The sequence below is a fragment of the Mirounga angustirostris genome, unplaced genomic scaffold (assembly GCF_029215605.1).
Source record: "Mirounga angustirostris isolate CCGP_5_RB_7025 unplaced genomic scaffold, mMirAng1.0.hap1 SCAF_10, whole genome shotgun sequence".
NCBI lineage: Eukaryota > Metazoa > Chordata > Mammalia > Carnivora > Phocidae > Mirounga > Mirounga angustirostris.
The window spans coordinates 113,110,490-113,123,853 of NW_026991718.1; the positions used below are offsets into that span (position 1 = coordinate 113,110,490).

The window sequence follows — 13,364 nt, forward strand, 5'->3', positions numbered from 1 at the left end:
TGTGAGTGATACATGTAGTTATGCTCAGAGGCGCGTGTAACAGAGATGCCTAACTTAGTCTGGGGTGTGTGGATCGCTTCCCTGAGGTAGCCAGGTTTAGCCAAGGTCTGAAGGAGTTGACCCGCTGTGTGTATGCTGGTATAGAAGGAACACACAGAGGTACTGTGGCCCCAGGGAACACTGTGACACAGCGCAGGACCGGAGGGAGGCAGATGTGGATAATCCTTCTCTGGGTCTTCCTATATGTGCTCCTGAGATATTTTAAACATGACCTCAAAGTTCTTGGACACTCTTCCCATCATCTATATCCCCTTCCCTAGAATCTCAGGAAGAGGGATGCCTGGGTGGCTCAGTTGGTTAAGCGCCTGCCTTTGGCTCAGGTCATGATGCCACCATCGTGGGATTGAGTCCTGCGTCAGAGCCCGCTTCTCCCTCTGCCTTCCACTTCCCCTACTTGTGTGCTCTCTTTGATAAATAAGGTCTTTAAAAAAAGAAGAAGGAGAAGAAGAAGAAGAAGAATTATCATCTCAGGAAGCTTGTGACAGCTCTGGTATTTTTATATTATTTCGGATACGGGCTGTAACAGAAACCAAAGTAACAGTGGCTGAAAGGAGACTGAAGTTGTTGTCTCTCTCTTAAAACAGTCCAGAGGCAGATAGGGCAGGCAGTTCGGCTTCACAGGCTGATCCTTCTACTTGTGCCTCTCCATCCCGAGGATCCTCCTCTCCTGTGCATGACCCAAGTTGGCTCTCCAGAATGTTTGCATTCCCAACCAGCGGAAAGGGGGATAGAGGGGATGTGAGGGCATATCTCCGTCCCTGTAAGTGCATGACCTAGAAGTTGCATGCATCTCTTTCCCTCACATCTCATTCGCTACTACATAGCTGTGTGGCCAAATTGAGCCACACAGGAAGCTGGGATATATAGTCTTCATTCTGGATGTCCCTGTGCCCAACTAAAAATAGGGGTTCTGTGCCTGCAGAAGAAGGGGAAATGGATATTAAGAGACAAAATTAGGGGCACCTGGGTGGCTCAGTTGGTTAAGCACCGACTCTTGATCTCAGCTCAGGTCTTGATCTCAGGGTCCTGAGTTAAAGCCCCGTGTTGGGCTCCACCTACTTAAAAAAAAAAAAAAAAGACAAAATTAAAAAGGGAGAGCTCCCCAGTGGGCAGGACTGTCACCCCACCCCATCCTGCCTCCTCCATCACCACCTGAGGAAAGTCAGACTGCAGAGTTCCTGGCCCAGCCCACCCTGTGGCTTCCCTCATTTTCATTCTGTGATCTGGTGGTTCTCTTATGGCTCTGGACTGGGCATCAGTTCAGAACATAGACCGGTCTTTGAGACAACGTCCATCCCGATCCACAGATACAAGATTTTGTTTACCTTTCCGTTGGGGGATTTGCCAAGAACCTCAGGTTTGCACCCCTCTTCTTCACTGCTTTGGGGAATGGAAGCATGTGACTACATTTCGGCTATCAGTAGTGGGATGTAGGGCGGGCCTGAGATGAATTGGCCCCCAGGACGGATGTGCGCTCTATAACATGAGGGACACTTATTAGATATTTGTAAGACTTTTGTTTGTTTGTTTGTTTGTTTGTTTTTATTTATTTGCGAGAGAGAGAATGAGAGACAGAGAGCATGAGAGGGGAGTGGGTCAGAGGGAGAAGCAGACTCCCTGCTGAGCAGGGAGCCTAATGTGGGACTCGATCCCGGGACTCCAGGATCATGACCTGAGCCGAAGGCAGTCGCTTAACCAACTGAGCCACCCAGGCGCCCCAGTAAGACTTTTTAAGTAATTGGGAGAGTTCCTTTCCAAACTGGCTTTTTTTTTTCTTTTTCATTGAAGTATAGTTGACATACAATGTGACTTGAGTTTCAGGTGTACAACATAGTGATTCGACCACATTATGCTGTGCTCACCACAGGTGTAGCTGCCCACTGGTCACCATATGACACTGTTACAGTACTGTTGTTTATATTCCCTTTGCTGTAGCTGTCATCCCCATGACCTATTCATTCCATAACTGGAAGCCTGTACCTCCCACTCCTCTTCACCCATTTTCCCATTCTCCTGCTCCCCTCCCCTCTGGCAATGATCAGAATGTTCTCTGTATGGGACTGTTTTCGCTGGTTTTTGTTTATTCATTTGTTTTGTTTTTTAGATTCCACAGTGAAATCGTATGGTATTTGTCTTCCTCAATCTGACTTACTTCACTCAGCATAATACCCTCGAGGTCCATCCATGTTGTCACAAATGGCAAGATCTCATACTTTTTTACGGCTGAGTAATATTCCACCGTATATGTATATTGCATCTTCTTTATCCATTCATCTATTGATAGACACTTGCTTCTATATCTTGACTAGGGCATATAATGCTGCAATAAACATAAGGATACATATATATTTTCAAATTAGTTTTTGGTTTTCTTTGGGTAAAAAAATACCCAGTAGTGGAATTACTGGATGGTATGGTATTTCTATTTTTAATTTTTTGAGGAACCTCCATACTGTTTTCCACAGTGCCTGCATCAATTTACATTCCCAGCAAAAGCACAAGCTGGTTTCTTTTTCTCCACATTTTTGACAATACTTGTAATTTCTTGTCTTTTTTATTCTAGTCATTCTGACAGGTGTAAGATGATACCTCATTATGGTTTTATTTACAATTCCCTGATGACTACTGATATTGAGCATCTTTTCATGTGTCTATTGGATGTCTTCTTTGGAAAAATGTCTATTCATGTCATCTGCCTGTTTTTAATCAGATTTGTGTGTGTGTGTGTGTTGAGTTCCAAGTTGGTTTTGGTTCTATGTTCATACATAGCCTAGTTATTAATTTTTTTTACAAAATTATTATTTGGTTATATATACTTAATTGGTTATATATACTTTGGTTATATATACTTATATATACTTAATTGGTTAATTGGTATTATTTGGTTATATATACTTAATTGGTTAGCTTAAGACTAATTATTCATTGATAAAAATGTGTTCAAATCTTTTATTTTTTTTTAATTTTTAAACAAGATTTATTTATTTATTTTAGAGAGAGTTGGAAGGAGGGGCAGAGGGAGAGCAAGAGAGAGAGAATTTCTAGCAAACTCCCTGCTGAGCGCCAAGCCGAGCACGGGGCTTGGTCCCATGACCCTGAGATCATGACCCGAGCCAAAATCAAGAATCAGATGCTTAACCAACTGAACCACCCAGGTGCCCCAGTGTTCAAATCTTTTAAAAATCAAACTTTAGCAACCAGAAGAACTTAAAACAGAAATAGTGAATGACTCTAAGAGATGAGACAAGGAGAAAGGAAGATTAGACTTTTCATTTAATATCATTCTGAACTGACTGAATTTACTTTTACTCTCTGTGTGTATTATTTTCATGGTTTCTAAAGGACACATGATGTCATTTGAGTCTCAAGTTAGAAGCATCCCTGATGACAGGAGAAGTGATTCCTTCCTTGCAACTCCAAAATCTGAAAAATGGGGCTTAGATTTCTTTGGGTTTATCCTGTTTGTGTTTCATTCAGCTTCTTGAATGTGTATGTTTATATCTTTCACCACATATGGGAAGTTTTCAGCCATTAGTTTTTCAAATATTTTTTTCTGCACCACTGTTTCTCCTGTTCTTCCCAGATTCTGATGACATAAACATTCACTCTTTTGGAATTGTCCCACCAGTTCCTGAAGTTCTGTTCATTTCCTCCAAATCTTTCTCTGTGTTGTTCAGATCGGATGATTTCTTTTTTTCTTTTGAGAGAAAGAGAGAGTGTGCACACACAAGCTGGAGGGAGCGGCAGAGGTAAAGGGAGAGGGAGAATCATAAATAGACTCCATGCCCAGTGTGGAGCCTGGCATGCGGCTTGAGCTCATGACCCTGAGATCATGATCTGAGCTGAAATCAAGAGTAGGAAGCTTAACCAACTGAGCCACCCAGATGCCCCCAGATTGGATAATTTCTATTTTTCTATCTTTAAGATCACTGACTTGTTTCTCTGCCATCTCCATTCTGCTAGGCACCCATCCAAAGAGTTTTTAAGTTTTTGTTCATTTTATTTTTCAATTCTAAGATTTTCATTTTGTTCTTTATATGTTCTATTTATTTGCTTAAAATTTCTATCTGTCCATTTGTTTCTAGATGGCTTGCCCTTATTTGCTGGAGCATTTTTATAGTAGCTGCTTTATTTTTACTTTTTTTTTTTTAAAGATTTTATTTATTTGAGAGAAAGAGAGAGCGAGAGCACGTGCACAAGCTGGAGGAGGGGCAGAAGGAGAAGCAGGCTCCCCACTGAGCAGGGAGCCTGACACAGGGCTCGATCCCAGGAACCCAGGATCAGGACCTGAGCCGAAAACAGATGTTTAACTGACTGAGCCACCCAAGCGCCCCTATAGTAGCTGCTTTGAAGACTGTCAGATAGGGGCGCCTGGGTGGCTCAGTCTGCCTTCAGCTCAGGTCATGATCCCAAGGTCCTGGGATCGAGCCCCACATTGGGCTCCTTGCTCAGTGGGGAATCTGCTTCTCCCTCTCCCTCTGCCTGCTGCTCTGCCTACCTGTGCTCTCTCTCTCTGTCAAATAAATAAATAAAATCTTTAAAAAAAAAAAAAAGACTGTCAGATAATTCCAACAGCTGTGCCACCTCAACATTGGCATCTGTGGATTGTCTTCTCCCACGTGAGTTGAGATTTTCAGGTTTCTTCCTATGTCAGGTCATTTTGGAATGTATCTGGACATTCTGAATATCATGTTATAATACTCAGAGTCTTTTAAAAATCCTATGGAGAATGTTGATATTTTGTTCTAGCAGGCAATTGATCAGATTGGCTCAGGCTGTTGAGTTCCAACCAGACTTCTGTGGGTTATGACTTCGAGGTCATTTCTATTTTCAAAGCCTCTCCCATGCCATTTGAATCCATCCTGTGTGTGCACCACTCAGTGATCTGTCTAGGACCTGGGCAGTAGTCAATCCTATAGTAAATTCTCAAAGTCTATGTCAACTGTTTAGTGTTTAATTTACCTATACGAAACAGGGTGATGGGCCCAGAAGTTTATAAGCAACTTTTTAGGTTGCTTTCCTGAGCTCTTCCCTCTCTGTGATCACCTCAATAAATTTTTGGTTTGCTGGTGCTCCTCTTTTTGGTCCTCCAATCAGAAATCTGGGAACTTATTTGCTTAGTTTATACTTATATGTGGCCTCTCCGAAGGCTGTTTGGCTTCCTTACAGTGTGGTGGCTGGATTCCAATAGGGAGTGTCCCAAGACAACCAAGTGGAAGCTCTATCACAGTTTAGGACCTAATCTTGAAAGTCACATCACATTACTTATTCCATAGTTAGCCCCACCCCCACCCTAGATTAAAGGAAAGGAAATTTAGGCCTCACTTCTCAGTGGGAGGAGGGTAAAAGTCAAATCACTGAGAAGAGTAGGTGGGATGGGAAACTTTGTTATAGCCATTTCTGGGACATACAATCCACCTCAAAGATCTCATTGATTATTAAAATACTAAAATACCTCCAAAACAGTTACTAGACAGCAGTGCCCCCTGTCCCCTATTGCCTTTCTCCCTACTCGTCTCTGGGGCACCGCCTTCTCAGACCGCTCTGTGATCTAGCAATCGAAGAGTTGATAACCTGGCACAGCAGGGACCCCCAGGAACCTGTTCCAACCTAGGGCCAGTCTTGTGATCAGCATTGTCCTGCTAGTTGTTAACTCTTTTGAGTATCACCTCTGGCACTGAGGTGCCCCACGCTAGCAACTTCCCCAGCCTGATCTAGAAGTGTGGGGAACTTCAGGGAATTTTGTAAGCCTCACCTAAGATGTGGGGTTTTACCTTCGGGTGTGACCTTCTCCAGTACTTTTGACTTTCCCCTTATCCTAGCTAACTCTGCCTTTGGCAGAATTGTGCCCTCAGTGGGAAGCCAGAACACGGAGACTTCTACCCACCTGCCTCCCACCCTTTGTGACCCCATCCTTCTCCCATGGTGGAATCTTTTTTCCCATCTGGCAAGGCAACAGGTGGCTGACCTGAATATACGAAATGCAGTGATGGGTGTTTTGTATATAGTGGTTTATCGAACCCTCATCCCAACATCACTGTTACTAACGCCCTTTTACAGAAAAGAAAGCTGAGGTGTAGTGACGTGGGGTAAGTTGTCTACACTTGGTAGACTGAAAAATGGTCTCCCAAAGAAGTCAGGTCCTAATCCCTGGTACCTGTAAATGTTACTTTACATGGGTATAGGACCTTTACAGATATGATTAAGTTAAGGATCTTGAGATGGGGAGATTATCCAGGATTATCAGGGGGCCCTAAATGCAATTGCATGTATATAAGAGGAAAGCCGAAGGAGATTTCTCTGTCTCTGTCTCCTCCTTCTCCCTCTCCCTCCCACCCCCCACCCCCCCCCGCCAAAAGAAAGTGATGTGACCACAGAGCTGAGACATTTGAAGATGCCGGCATTAAAAACCAGAATGATGTAGCCACAAACCAAGGAAAAAGAGACGACACCAGAAGCTGGAAGACTCCGGTAACAGTTTCTCCCCTAGAGCCCCCAGAAGGAGTGTGGTCCTGCCGACACCTGGGTGTGCCTAAGAGATACCGATTTTGGACTTCTGTCCCCCAGAACAGAGAGAGTAAATTCTGTTGTTTTAAGCCACCAGGTCTGTGGTAATTTGTCACAAGAGCCTTAGGAAACGAGTACCACATAAAACCAGAAATGTGCCCGGGTCCGTCTGGCTCAGGTAGGCAGCCCTGGATTGAAGGGAGCCTCAGGTGAGCCCAACAGCACTAACAGTAAGCATGCGGAGCACGCACCTTCCCCACAGGGAGACCCGGGGGTGAGCAGGTGGAACAGGCAGGACGGACCCTGGCCAAACAAACAACCACAGTAGGTCTGACGCTTCCCTCCCTACCAAGAGACACAGGGCAGCCAGGCCTGGGGAAACCCCTTCCACCCTCCTGGGAGCTTGAGCAGCAGCCAGCAGGAGACCCAATAATACCGGATAAACCAAACTGACCAAAATCATATAAGCAAAGGCTCTAAAAACTAAACTGTCATTGGAATCGCAGCCCACAAAAATGGTCCAGGACCTGGATGTCAGACCTAAATAGGGTGCCTGCCTGCTAAAATATGCCAGAGTCCAGCTCCAGCCGGGGTGGGTCTCTCGTAGGAAAGGACGGCATCGGCGAACGAGGAGACACAGACACAGGATCAGGTTGCAAGCATCTCCTCCTGATAGCCTCGGAGGAACTTTATTTATATGTTAGGATATTTTTGTTTTTCCAAATCTTAGATCATTTTCTGGATTACAGCCATAGCCTTCTTTCCTTTTTCCTTTGTAATGATTAACATGACCTTTATTGATTTCTGCTTATTGGCTTTCGCTAAAGCTAAAAAACAGTACGCAAAGAGAAAGGTGCTAGACAGAGCGTGACCGTCTTGTTATTTTGTTCTATAGAAACTAATTCTTCGTGGAATTAGTTTCATTATGATTGCTTAGATAGGCATAACTAAGATGAGTAGTCACTTTATCATGAAACCCCAGAAATATTCCCACAATTATAAAGATTGCCATAAATAAAATGAAAAAAAAAATAGCAGGAGCCAGCCCAGAAATATTCCCACAATTATAAAGATTGCCATAAACAAAATGAAAGAGAATAGCAGGAGCCAGCTGTGGAGTCTCCTGTTTTCAGGATTGTCCCCCATACTTGGACTTTGTCAAACAGCATGAGTAGCTTGGCTCGCGCCAAAAATAAAGGGCTTAGATAGGACCTGGCATTTCCAAACATGATAGACAAAATGCTCGGGATACAACTGAAAATCACCCATCCTAATAAGACCCAAGAAAATCACAACTTGAATGAGAAAAAAATCAACTGACTCCAGCATTGAGATGAATCTGATATTAGAATTATCCAAGGAGGTCTGAAAGCAGCCATCATAAAAATGCTTTGACAATCAATTACAAATTCCCAGGAAATGAAGGAAAAAAATAGATAATCTCAGCAATGAAATAGACATTATAAAAAAGAGCTGTAAAAAGAGCCGTCAGTAAGAACTATGTTAAATTTAATATAGATACAGATGGTTACACACAGAAATATTTATGGATATGTGTATATTACAGATTAGTATACACACATATATTTCTTTGCTCTGTTGGCTGTCAGGGCCTAAAAGAAAGACATGCAAAGAGCAAGGAGCCCACTTAGCACCCAGATCGGGGTTTCTAATACCATTCTCCAATAAAAGGAACCAGGGCTCCTTGAAGAAATACCCAGTCCAGGATTGGGGTAGGAAATATACAAGATGATCCTGGAGCATCTTGTAGTGATGAGGTAAGAAAGTGCTCAAAACCAACCAACTGGCCGGCCAACCGACTGACAGACTGACCAACCGACCAACCAACCAACTGACCGATCAAGGATCCTGCCAAGGAGTCTGGGAGGGGCAGGTACGTGAGAGCAGGGTCTCTGTAAGCGCTGAGGGGCCGGTGGACACTCTATGGAGGCTACTGGGAGGACAAGGGGCCAGAGCAGTGGCCATTGGTCTTGGCGGTGTGGAGAAGTTGGAGGCCTTGACAGAGCAAAAAGGCAGGAGAAAAACAATTGTCACATCTGGGCTGCTCCCTCCGCACCAGGGCAAAGTGGCTCTGGCCAGGCTGGTCTCCGCTCTGCCAACCCTCCTGGGGTCTGGCCAAGTTCAGTGTAGGATTGAGCCTCACTTAAGTGTTCGGTGACATTTCTTGTTTGTCTGGGTGTCCCCACAGTCTCGTGCTTACAGTCCTGGGGGCATGAGACCACTCCCACCCTCTTAAACCCATTAGCCGCCTTACCTGCTTCCTGCTTCCTTACCAGGCTGCCCTTGACCCCCAGAACTGGCAACAGAGGGCGCCCAGCCAGCATTCGTGCTCTCCGAGAGGGAACAAAAACAGAGAAGCACACTTAGGCCCCTGTGCCCCTGTGCTCAGTCCCACCTCCCTACCTCTGTGCAGTGAGTCCCACCTGGAGAGCCTTCTCTCCCCAACTCCCACCTCTCCAAATCCCACCCCCTCTTTGAGTCCTGGCTCCAGGCCTGCTTCCTCTTTCAGGCCTTCTATGCCTCCCACTGATCTCTGTCTGCTCTGAGAAACTTTGGGGCCGTGGGGTCATTATGGAAAGAGTGACCACTTCTGCCTCCCTACGGAGCCTAATGATGACAATCACAACCATAATAATAAGTGCTAATAATTACTGAACCGTCGCTATTAGGTTAGCTCATTTCAATTTTAAAAAATGAATCTCTAGGGCGCCTGGGTGGCTCAGTTGGTTGAGCGACTGCCTTCGGCTCAGGTCATGATCCCAGGGTCCTGGGATCGAGTCCCGCATCGGGCTCCCTGCTCTGCAGGGAGCCTGCTTCTCCCTCTCCCACTCCCCCTGCTTGTGTTCCCTCTCTCGCTGTGTCTCTCTCTGTCAAATAAATAAATAAAAATCTTTAAAAAAAAAAATAAAAAATAAAAAAAAAAATAAAAAATAAAAAATGAATCTCTACACTCAACATGGGGCTCAGACTCAAACTTGAGATCAAGAGTCTGATGCTCTACCGACTGAGCCAGCCAGGCGCCCCTAGCTCATTTCATTTTTCCAATAGCCTGCATGGTGGGCTCTATGATCAGCCCAGTTTTACAGATGGGAGGAGGACCGAGGCTCAGAAAGGTTAAGGACTGAGCCACAGAGCTCGTAAATGGAGCCAGGATATAGGCCAGCTGTTAGGAGTCAATGGAAGAAAGTCTGTTTCCCCGAGGATGTCAGTTCCGTGAGGGTGGAGCTCGCGTCTCTTTCCCTTACTGCAGCCCAGTACTCAGAACAGTACCGGGCACACCCGAGGGCCTTGCTAAATATGTGCTGAGTTGGGTGAATGAATATGGCTGGTAGTAAAAATCATCATGAAGCAAAAAAAGCTGGTTGAAGGGGGTGGGGGTCAGGGGAGGCCTTCAAGGAGGGGCATTTAATCAGACACCTGCATTTAGTGTGTGTGTGTGGTTGGGCCATGTAAAGATCTGGAAGTGTGTTCCAGGTAGACGGAAAAGCACGTGCAAAGGCGGGGAGGTGGGGCATGCCAGGCAGGCCTGAGGACCAGCAAGGAGCCCCATGTGGGGAGAAGGGTGGGAGATGAGGGAGCAGGACAACTCATCTTACTCTCTGTGCCTCGGTTTCTTCACCTGTAAAACGGAGGAAAAATGGTACACGCTTCATAAGGTCGTTTTGAGAATTACATTTATAATTCTGTCATGGAAAGTTTTCACTCGAAGCGCTCGAAACCGTGTTTGGCAGGAAGTAAGCACTCAGTGTCTTAACTGTCATCCTAGAAGAGAAGTCAGGAAGGCTCGGCATTCGGTGATGTCGTTATCTTGGGTGGTGATGGTGGATCATGGAGGACAGTAACTTTTGTTGGTTTAGATGTTTGAAATCATCAGGTATAACCAGAAAAAATTACTGTTAATAGCTTTCCTTTAAAAAAAAAAATGTTTCCCTGTGCAGTGTGGGCCTTCTCAGATAGCTTGAGTTTGGAAGAAGCAGGGGTGAAGGTCCTAGAGATGGAGAGACTGGAGGGGGAGGAGGAGGGGGGCGCAGAGGCAAGGAAGCCCATGCTGCTGGAATTGGTGGTGGAGACTGCAGCGGTGGGCGTGGAGGGGCAGGATGTAGAGGGCAGGTAACTGTGGGCACGTGCAGGGGCAGGAGGTGGAGGAGTGGATGCTAGGGCGGGGGGGCAGGTAGAACAGTAGAGAGATGGTGGAGGAGAGGGGGTGCGGGCAGTCTGGCACGTGGTTAGGTGCATTGCATCTCGTGCCCCTGGGGAACAGACACCTTGTTATGGGAACCTCTGACTAAGAAGGGAGCATATTTGAGGCTCTGTAATAAGACTACATGAAGCTTCTTTGTGAAACTTCAGTTTCCTTGTGTCCACCACCTTGAGTATGGCACAGACCAGCCCCAGTGACCTTCACTGGGACCACCTGGCAGTGGCCAGTGGACTTACTGTTAGCCCGTGACCTATCTCCCCCTCAGGCTCAGGCCTTGTGGAACATCTACTCCACCCCTTCTCATTCACTGAACTTCCTGGGCACCTGGCCCCAGAGCCCTGGTCTCCCCTCGGACCCCAAGCAGCTAGACCTGCCAGCTTCCCTCAAGGCCCCAGGGCTCTGGAGATAAAGCTTAGAGGGAACAAAGCTGTTTTTCCTGACCAGATAGGTTCCCAGTGAGTAGGATTCCTCCTGGAAGGAGCTCCAAGTTGGACTTTGCAAAATCAAAGATTCTAGATCTTTCGTCTGAACCCAGACACAGCCAAGCATTTCTTGTAACGGCATCTGCCCGGCACATCCCGCAGGCACCACAAAAGCCACGCTCCTCATAGTCCCGCAGGCCTGTGCCTACTCCCGGATCTCTCTGGCTGCACCATGAGCAGCCGGCCAGAAGCGGGGCGCCCTCCTGGCTTCTCAGGCTTCCTCACTGCCCCTCTCCTCAGCCCCCTCTCCACCCCACCGTAGCTCCAGGCAGGGCCCGGCTCTCTCATCTCTCACCTTGACCGTTGCAAATGCCTCCCGGCTACTTTTTCATTCTTGAAGCCTTTATTCATGGGTGACATACACACAGATAATTCAAAGTCAAAAGTGTGATCTTGATGACTTCTCACCGACTGAACACACTTGAGAAACCATCATCCGATTCAAGGACCAGTCCCCGAGAAGTCCCACTGAGCCCTTCCATTTGCTCCTTTCCCCTCTCCCGGATGGTACCCTTGATCCTGACTTCTGACACCACAGATTCGTTTTGTATCAATGGAATCAGGTGGTATGTGCTTATTTTTGTGTCTGGATTCTTTGGATGAACATTATGTCAGTGAAATTCATCAGTGTGTTTGTGCAGTGGTCCCCTGTTCGTTTGCCTCGCGGTGTGGTAGTCCACTGTGTAACTAGACACATGGATTTGTATATTCAACCATTCATGGGAACTTCAGTTGTTTATCATTTGGGGCTATATTGAAATGCCTCTTTTGGACATAGGCACTCATTTCACTTGGGTTTACATCTAGGAAAATTCATTTTCCAAGTTGGTCCTAGCAAGTTGCACTCCCATACAAAGCATATGTGTTGTGAATCCATCCTCTTCCCCCAGTCAGCAGGATCTTTAATAGGCATTAAAAGTGCATGATACAAAATTCTAAAGCAAAAAAAAAAAAAAAAAAGGCAGTGTAAAATAATCCCCCTCCCGCGCCATCCCTCAGCCCCCGATGCCCCAGCTCCTGGCACCCACAATTACTGTTTGGTGTGTCTTTCCAGAGTGGAGGGGTCTCTATAGATATAATCAAATACGTATTTATAACCATTTTATTTTATATGAATGGAAGTGAAGGAAACCAGAATATGTCATCCCAAAATATGCCTCTTTGACATAGAAATTATTTTGAGCTGAAGGCAATTAAGAAGCAGCAAGCCCAGAAAAAGCTCCCTCTTTTCTGCCTCAAGGCAGGATATAAATTCTCCTTTTATTGGAGACAGATATAAATCTAGAGATGACACTGGAGGAATTTGCAAACAAACCTTCCTCCGTTCGTTCTCTCCCGTGTACTTACCTTTCCACAGTCTGCTGCCCTCAGAAGCCTTAAGTCATTTCGCTTGTCCTGTCGTTTTTCTGCAAATGTGTTGTTCTTTGTAGAAGATCCTGCTACTGTCTAGGTTGGAATTCTAAACTGCCATTTTGAGTTGCTTTTCATTAGGTTTCTCCGAGTAATGTGCGCGGCGTGAATTAATACAAGCGTTTTCTCTTGTTAATCTAATTTTTGTTAGAGTCCCAGGTGAAAACCTAAGATGGGTAGCAGGGACATTTTGCCTTCCCTACAGAAGCAAACTACACAAGTCTGAAGGAGGGAGGGAACATGGTCCAGCATAGATGCTGGATGCAGGCCCCAAGTTCAAATCCTGCCTCCCCCGCCTGCTGGCTGAGTGACTTGGCACAAATAACCTACGTTCCATGTTTCTCTTTTCTTTCTCCCGAGGGGGGCTGGTGTGAGGATCACGAGTTAAGTTTCATCAAGTGCTTAGAACAGTGTCTGGCACATGGTGAGCCCTATTCCTGGAAATGACTTATCAGGTATCTTGGAGAACATCCATTTTCATGCAGGGAGAAACTCATTCTTTACAAATGGCTGCGCTGTATTTACTATGTGACTGTATCCAGAATTTACTTAACCATCTGGGTGGATGGACATTGAAAATTCATTTGGAAAGGTCTTATATTACAAAGAGTGATCCAAAGCTATTCATTCATTCATTTATGTGTGCATGTCTCACTCCCAGAATGCACCACACTCTCTTGAGC

General features: G+C 45.7%; 1 long non-coding RNA gene across 1 annotated transcript; it reads right to left on the reverse strand.

Moving 5' to 3' along the window:
• Positions 1-969: 969 nt before the first annotated feature.
• Positions 970-3,104, reverse strand: LOC135361685 (uncharacterized). Its single transcript, XR_010405366.1, has 3 exons — positions 2,213-3,104; positions 1,386-1,536; positions 970-1,118 (listed from the first exon to the last, which is right to left on the reverse strand). It is a non-coding gene; the product is annotated as an uncharacterized LOC135361685 (long non-coding RNA).
• Between the last annotated feature and the right edge of the window lie 10,260 nt (positions 3,105-13,364).